The following is a 9,060-nucleotide window of genomic DNA, read 5'->3' as shown; positions in this document are numbered from 1 at the left end:
TTGATGAATGATCTCCTTACTCTCGGCACAAACCACGATGTGCACAAGCTTGCGAAAGATACAATCAAATACGTGAAGAAAACCCACCTGGTGTTGGCCACATTCAAGAGAAGGGAGGAATCGAAGTACGGCAAAAGTGTGAGCTGCAGCCTGAAGCTTCCAAGCAAGACAAGATGGAGTGGTGTCTGTCTCTCCTTTGAAAGCCTTTTGAAAAACAAAAAGGTCTTACAGGAAATAGCTGTAATGGAAAACTTGAAGTTCGACATGACTCTTAGGCTGGTCGTTCTGGACGAAGAAGAGTTCTGGGTCGCATTGAAATCATGCCATACTTTGCTGGAACCCATCGTAAACGCTATCACAGATCCAGAAAGTGACGGAGCCCTGTTATCCGACGTCACAAATTTGTTTCACAATCTAGCAGAGGAAATTCACTCAAGTCTGCATTGCTCTGTTCTTTCGCAGAGTGAACGGGATCTCGCCGAAAAAGTCTTAAAGACACGCAAAGCATTTACAGTTCATCTCGTGCAATGCGCAGCAAACCTACTTGACCCAAGATAAAAGGGAGAAAATCTGACTGACGAAGAAGTCTTGTCTGCGTTTGACTGGATCTCGGAGTACAGTACGCACATGAACCTCGAAGTTGAAAAAGTGTACTCCGATGTGGCAGAATACAGGACCAATCACATGAACCTGTATTCAAGGTCCGGAACCTGTATTCAAGGTCCGGAATATGGGCTTGTGCTAACCACATGCCTCCTTCAACATGGTGGGAGGGAATCTGCACGAGTAAAACAGTGGTGCCTCCGGCACGAAACACTTTACAGATTCCACCATCATCAGCTGCTTGTGAGCGGAACTGGTCCGACTTCGCCAACCTTCATACTCTGCGTAGGAGCAGGCTGCGTAATGAAACGGTGCAAAAGCTTGTTTTTGTACACGCACATCTCAACATGATGAAGAATTGTATAGATGGAGCCAGTGATACTGACTCTGAATAAGAGGTAGAACTTCATCTTTTTACCATCTTGATCAATGTTTCCATTGTCGAAGCCACGACGAAATAGCCAAAGAAGAGACACTTCAGTGTTCTTTGTTCAAACTGCCGTAAGAATTCTAAGAAGCCGCACCCGTTCACAGAGAACTGAACGCTTTCGCGGTGATGCTTCTGGCCTGTCTTCGATTTGTTAAACCTTACATTCGTTTGTGAAAAGGCAGAAAGCATTTCACTTCTGGTATTTACATAATGAGAGTTATGGCTTTTCACATTTGGCAATATACTATTGGCCATATGGTAAGGAAAATTTCTTATTTTAAATTTTTTCCAAAATTTCGGGAAAAAAGGTGAAAAAAGCTGGTTTTTTCCGATTGCTCAAAATTTCCGGAAATTTTGCATATCTATCGATCCGAACCAATGACGGCTCGCCTCGCCACGTGACTAGTGAAGGACTAGTGCGGGAAAGCCTGCGCATAGGACGATATTCGCTGCGGTGGAAAATGCGCGGCGGCAATGCATGTGAAACAAAACCTCGCGAAAAGCTTCGCAGCGCCGCGCCGCTGCTCGCTTCATTCGCTCAATCGCTTGCATGTGAAGCAAGCTTAAGTCACGAGATTGTGTCCCTGCCCGCGAGAGATGGGGTCATATGAAACTTTAAGATATATGTAAACAAATGAGGGCAGCTTGCAATAGTGGTGCAAGGCAGACGAAACAGCGTAGCTGGGGGTCGACCAAGGTTTACGAAGTTTCGCTAAGTTTTTGCGATGTATTATTATGTGATGCCAAGATTTATCCGAGTTTTGCTCTTTATGGCTATGGTATGGTATGCTAAGATTTTACGGAGTTTTTGCAATGTATTCCTATATTATGCTAAGATTTTAACGAAGTTCTGCTACGTAATGCTATGTTATGCCAAGATTTTTGCAAAACTTCATGGGGTCACTTTCGGCGGGAAACGATTCGCGCCACACTTGCACGGCCGCATTGCGCTTCTCAAAGTCTCGAACCGAGTTCAGAGTAGACAGGTTGACGTCAAACCACAGCCGATCGTAGACGCGGTAGCCATGACCAACGTCGACGTTTAAGAACTCTCGCTGAAATGGGCCATTCGCGCCACCCATGGCCGTCGAGCATCTTCTTCTTCGGGGGTTACGTACTTCTTCGGCCAACCCTTGTTTTAGGCGGTGCAAACGATGTGCTCCGCGCAGAGACACTAGGCAATGTGCTGCCGTCGCGGCGTCACAGAGCTTTATACGAAGGTTCTGAACGAAGCGGTGTGCAGTGTCGTCACGGCTTTATTTTTTTTCCGCCTACGCGGCTGTGGAAGCTTGACGATGTACGGGAAGCGGTGGTGCAGCCTGGCGTGGCCGGGCGCAGACATGCCAGGTGGTTGCTAGGCGACGTATACTAAAGTCAAAGCTAGGCGCAGCGTGAGCCAGGTGGAGTTGTGCCAACTGGTTGCTAGGCAACGCAGTGACGTCATAGCTCGGCGGAGTTTCTGCAAACGATTTGTAGCCGAACCTCGAGCTTAGACAACTAAGCTGTTAAAATAAAATCTGAGATTTTACGTGTCAAAACCACCATAGGATTATCCGGCCCGTAGTGTAGGATTCCGAATTAATTTTGACTACCTGGGGGTTCTTTACTGCGCACCTAAATCGGAATACGGAAGAGCGTGTTTGCAATCCAGCCCCATTTAAATACAGCCACCACGGAAGATGTCGAATCAGCGATCTCGAGCTAAGTAGCGCAACGCCAGGTTCACTGGCCGATCACATCGGTTGGTTATATGGAAGATGCATTTATTATACAAGGTTCCTTGTCCTCATAATGCTGGCGATAATAAAACTAACACTAGGAAAAATTATAGGCGGCAATTGGAGAGTGCCGTGCTACGCGAGCACGCAGTAAGAGCGTCAGCAAAGGCATGAAAATAAAGCTATTCAAGCCGGAGCTTAGCAGACGACAAAGGCGAGTCCTCCCTCGGACGTCACGACAGCACCGTTCGCAGCTGGTGAAAGAAGCGTGCATAATAATTTTGAAGCGTGACCAAACTTTAACTCTTGTGGCTTTATTCCGAGCTTTGACAGTAAATATTGAACGGCTGCTTTCAATGTCTTTATTATGTGTCCGACGAATTAGCTCTCCCAAATGCCTTTCTGTTTCTTTTTTCATCATTTTTTGTACAAAAGCTGTAGCTCGTCCAGATGTTTTGACCTTACTATGCTCGTTATTCGTAATGTTCACCATATGTTCAATAAATACACACTAAACACAAATATTCCCAGATGGGAGTAAATGCCTCGTCACCGAGCGGATTCCCGAATGAGAGTTAAAATACTCCATTTATATGGAGTTTTAGTCAACTGCATCTCTTACAAGCGTTTTTGTGGTGTTCAAATAAGAATAAATATTACTTCATTTCGCTCGGGAGTTATTACGGCGTTCCAATTGAAGTGAATATTACTTCATTTCTTGAGGGAGTCTTTAAGTGTTTAAATTGGAGTGAATATTACTTCATTTCTGGAAAGTGTTCTTGGGGTGTTGCATATGGAGTAAATACTAATCCATCTCTGAAGAAAGTTTCTTGTGATCCTGCTACATTATTTTTACTTTTTTTCCTCTAATGAATTGAAGCAGCAGTTTCGTGCCGTGGCTTTACGACACTTATTATTGACTGATGAAGTACTGCAGGTTCTATGTTTTGTGCCGGTAACAACTTTTACCGTAGCTTATTTTGTTTTCCACCTTCCTAGTTAGATTTTGAATGTATTTATAATACTTCACTGGAAGCTAATAGAATTGAATTATAGTAAGAGCATTTATCTACCCTTTTTGATGGAAAGGGTAGTTAGGGTAGTATGATGGAAAGGATCGGTAGGATGATGAAAGGGTAGGATCATGGAAAGGGCAGTTAACTGCACTTAAACTGTCCATAACGTAAATCGAAACGCGAATTCAGCACAAATGAAACGCCCGCACTTCCGCTTTCACGTACGCCAGAATATGTTACATTGACAAGATTCAAGTTTGCACGACGATTTTTCCTGATACCATTAGACCATTAGCAAATGGAATATTTGACAGGAGTACATTCTCACCTGTGTATTTCTTGTTAGCATTTCAACGCACGTTTTCATTTAGTGAAGAAAATAAAATGCCGTCTTCCGGGTAGCGGTATAAAGTATATTTGATTATCTGTAGGCATTACAACATCACACGGGAGACAAAACATAGAGGGAAACATAGCATTTGAAGGAAATTACGCGTAATAAGAGCATGTTGCTTGAAATGCTACATATCAATTAACAATAACATAAAGTATATACCAAACATCAGCTAGGCCAAGAGTCCAACATAACGCACATTCAATAAACAAACGCGCACCACAACAACACAGTGCAGATGTACTGATAAAAGGAAGCGCGGACAACATTGATTGACAGAACGATGCGTAGCCAACTGTAACAATTTACTTCCTCGAGTGAACCATATAAACTATCGCTCTCCTTAACTTCGGGGGAACCACATTTAAAAAAGAAATGTAATCCACCGACAAAAAGTAGCTTAACATGGCAGCCGACCTACACACTTTTGCAAATGGTTTTTACTCAAACTGTGGCATTGTGAGAAGTCCGTAGATCATCCCGTATTTCAAAATTGGATGGAGCTGGAGTATTCCTAAATCATTGACCACAGAAATCAGCAAGTGAACACGCCCAAACAACACGTACAGAAAATTTGACTGCCTGACCGACGTGCAAGTTAACGATCGCGCCCATTGACCATACCACTTTTATGGTGCCTGAATAGTATCCTCCTCGCCGGGAGAGGGAGAACACGCAGGCACGCTAGCGACAACGGACACGCCGCATTCCGGTGGGGTCAGTGTCCACGAAACCTGCGAAACTCGTGTCGGAGTGACGAGAGGCGACGATTGTTCTCGCCTCCCCAAGTTACTTGCTATCTCCGAGCTTCGTGTCGCCTTGGAATTTGTGGCGCGTCTTTGCCTACCTGCGCGCTCACCGATGTCAAAACCCCACAAGCAAGTGTATGCAAGCGCTGCTGCAACAAAACTATATGCACACGGACACACATGAATACTTTCATGCGTGAGCTCCCACGAAAAAAGCAGCGACGTACACACACATAGTAAAAACACGCGCTCACACGCGCGCACATACACTCAAGCAATGTGCGCACGCGCCCTTTCCTCCCCACACACACACACACCCAAGCACAGATACGCTATTTTTTCGTCATAATATCGGCCTGCTTTGTAGCAATTTTAAGTGAGACCCTAATGAACTCAAACGCCTGAACAATTGCCAGCATGCCCCACCCCGGTCCCCCTAACCTATTACGTATTTCTTTTAAATGTAAATTTGGGGAAGATTAGGTGCATGTCAGCCTACCGTCAAACACACATGTGAGGTTTTTGAGAGCTTCCAGTGAACCTATCAGCTTTGCTGCGATAAAAAGTTGGTGTTCTTTGCGATAAAACTATGTACAAGTCATGCACGCACGTTCTACATTACAAAATGCACCTAGTCTTGACTTGTATTCAGTGCACTCTCTTCTCAACATTGCAACAAAGATTTTTGTGGATAATATTTATACATATTACGTGCTTTCGAAACAGCCACTCCTAAAATACACTAATTCTGAAAACGTAGATTACTCATCAGACGTTTACTCCTGTATTGTCGAATTTACTTAAAAGCATAGCTTTGTTTCTTTGGCCGGCGCACATGATGATAACGTAAAAAATGCTGTAATATTTTTTGCGAGGACAGAAATTTCGTTTCAGAAGAAGCAATGCGGGTGATAATTTATCGTGAGATATCACTCATCCAGTCTCGGAAGTCAGCGTCTCCACTGTAACTGTGAGCAATCATTGTCTTCGTAGGAGATGTTCCCGCTCGCTGATGCTCTACAGTTTAGCTAAGTACAAAGTGAATAATAAGGCAATGTTGTAGATTTTTGCAATTTCTAAAACTGTACAGTGTAGGCTATTCTACTGCCGGACTTTCCCCCCTTTAAGGCCATCGCAAAGGCAGTATTAGCCGCTGGTGGCCACCGCTACTCTCCGGCGGCGCTGTCCGCCAACCACTGTCCGCCCACTGGCGTGTTAACGGAACGCGCGTCAGTTATCGCTGTTTGTGCTGGCTGACGTTTATGTCTACTGTCCTTGTTAGAACAAACAGCGTCAAAGACTTCGCGTAGTGCTTCTGCAAATGATGAGCTTTGCAGAGGGCGCAGGAAAACATTTCGTTCTGCATCCACAGTGTCGACATCTACACGGTATCTTTTTAACTGCACCATGTTTTAAAAATCCGTCTGTTGCAGATAGCACTATTGTAACCCTTCACGTAAAAATTACTCAATGAGGCAGCCATTACTTCGACAAAAATCAAAGCTACTAATTCAATTATTTACATAAATACGCGTTGCAGTTACTTTTCTGCTATAAAACGGCGCTTTCTATAAAAAAAGTTAGTGGAATAACGCTGAACTTTATAGCAAGTTTGACAGCGCACATTTCTAAAACAGGTGCCGTCCTCTAAATTCGCTCTGAGCATATCTGTTTGACATCTCACTATCTACAATTCGTAGATTAACATATGTGCCGTGAAGCAAATGTTAAGAAGGCAGTTGAGTATTTATGTTAATTATCAATTAGGTATTTTGATTTCTCGTTGAAGTATCGGCCACCTCATCGAGAAATTTGGGTCAAGGCATAGTATTTGCTATCTGCCACTGTAACATTTTTGAAAATTTGGTGCTGCATAAAAAGGCACCCTGTATTGAAATCCTGCATTTTACATACTAGAAATGTTGGAAAAGCGACCATAATTAGGTAAATACATTTTCTTTAGGCACACTGAAAATGCTGCTCGTTCAGTGACATATTCAATGCAGAGATGCCAGAATAATGCCGCAGCAATGTCAAATACCGTCAATTTGTCACGCAGGAAAAAAACTGATTATATATTTCAGCGTGTCTTCAATCCAACTTTTAATTACAGAAAATAGGACTTATAGCCTAAAGTATTTTCTTCGTGGCGTATACAAGTATGATGCAAGTTTTGTTTCGTTCTTATCAGCGACAACGCTCCTAATTAAGTCTACTGACCGCCTGCCGCGGCAGCTGTTCAATCTCTCTGGGCAACTTAGAATGGCGGATCTTCCAGATATGGTGTTACAATTGGATACAGCGCTTCGTCAATGTTTGGCCGGGAAAGATGCTCCCCACCTATCTTTTTTTACGAATAATTTGCGGTAGCAGTACCAGAACTTCAGGGTTCGGGTAATGAAGACAACTTCGGTTTCGGTGTGTTATCAACTGATATAATTAATTATATTTGTTGGTACTTCACAGCAACAAGCGCAGGCATCACACCACTGTCACGGAGCCGGATCCAATGCGTGCGAGACATGATGTTGCTATATAAATGTCTCCCTAATTATGCTTCTTTTGCCAAATTTCTTGCTCGCAAACGCGGAATTTTAATAGATGTTGACACTGTGGCTACAAAATTGGGAGTTTTCTTGCGCCCTCTGTAAATTTAATCTCATTCCAGTAGCACTACCCACTGTGGTTGCTTATTGGCTTTGGCGTTGCACTGCTAGGTGCGAACGAGTTTGCGGTATCAAATCCCAGCAGCGGCGGCTGCATTTCGATGGGGGCGAAATGCAAAAACACCTGTGTACAGTGCACTGAGTAGATGTTAAAGAACCCTAGGTGGTCGACAATAATCGGAACTCCTCTACTACAGCATGCCTCATGATGCGTGGAGTTAGTATGCTAGTTCTAGAGCAAAAAATGTGGTTGATCCCTCTTATATAGGAATCGGTATAGAACACGAAAGTGAAACGTGTCTTCACAGAAGTAGTGTAATGTTTATTGCACATTGATATATAATGTCTATTGGTGTTTTGTGGCTAAAGCGCCCTTAGGCGTTGATGCACCCACGCTGACGCCTGGTGGCACGTCTCCTCCATCACGACTACCAACGTCGATGACCATGAGCAACCGTCGTGCATATGGAAGCTGCACTACGCTGCACACGCTAGCACAACGCGAAAGACGAAGCACGTAACTGACACACTAATACAACGCGCAAGACAAAGCACGTAACTGAATCGTCACCGAGTCAAATCAGCGCGTACAGCGCGTCGTAATTGCAGCCTCCGCGATCAACTTCAGAAACATTTTCAGAGCTAATTGCGGAGGCCACGCTCCGCTGTGCTGAGTACGGTGAACGCCACCTAAGTGGCGTTGGTAGTGCTTCTTGATGCCAGCGTCCCTTCGAATGCTGGCATCGAGGCGTCGTAGTGCTGAGACCACCGAAGCGTTCACTGTCGGTGCGCGTTAGTGTCATAATGCAGTACTTCTCTTTTCTGCTCGTAGGCGGCGGCACCACCCCGAGCAAGAGCGCGGGTACACGGAGGAGTGTTAGATATATAAGGCGCGTCTGTGTAGGTCTCTGCAAATGCGTTTGTGGCGCAATGGGTTAAATGCTCGGCGATCTATCGTCGCGGACCGAGAGGTCGTGGGTTCGATTTCCAAATTTTGCATGTTTGTGGAACTTTTTCTTCTGGTTTCTTTCTTTGTATTATGTTCTGTGACGTATTTCCGTGACGGAAATACGTCAGTGAAGTCTTGGTGGACCCCGGCATAAAACACTTTCGTGTTAAAAACTGGCGCTGACAGTCCGGCCACAGGAAAGGCGCCGCCATGCTTCTACGACTCATTTTTGCAGCGCTAAGCATATTCAAAATAATATGCAAGGACAAGCATTTACATGTAGTAGGAACGCATGGACAACTTTTACAATTCGTTAGTATATTTTTCAGAAATATCGGATGGCAATTTATAAGAATTCGGTGTAAGTGTACGTTGCCCGAAAGGATGCGTTTGCAGCTAGGCGCCTGAACTAGATGGCGCCACCAAACTGAGTGAGGCTCGGGATTGAGTTGAAAGCGCGTCTCATCTGAATCGCGTCTAGTCATGCGGGCCTGTAGGCCTCCACAGAGTAGCAGGTTGGCGGCGTTCTTGCGGT

The sequence above is a fragment of the Dermacentor silvarum genome, chromosome 8 (assembly GCF_013339745.2).
Source record: "Dermacentor silvarum isolate Dsil-2018 chromosome 8, BIME_Dsil_1.4, whole genome shotgun sequence".
NCBI classification, from domain to species: domain Eukaryota; kingdom Metazoa; phylum Arthropoda; class Arachnida; order Ixodida; family Ixodidae; genus Dermacentor; species Dermacentor silvarum.
Note: the sequence above shows the minus strand (reverse complement) of the source record.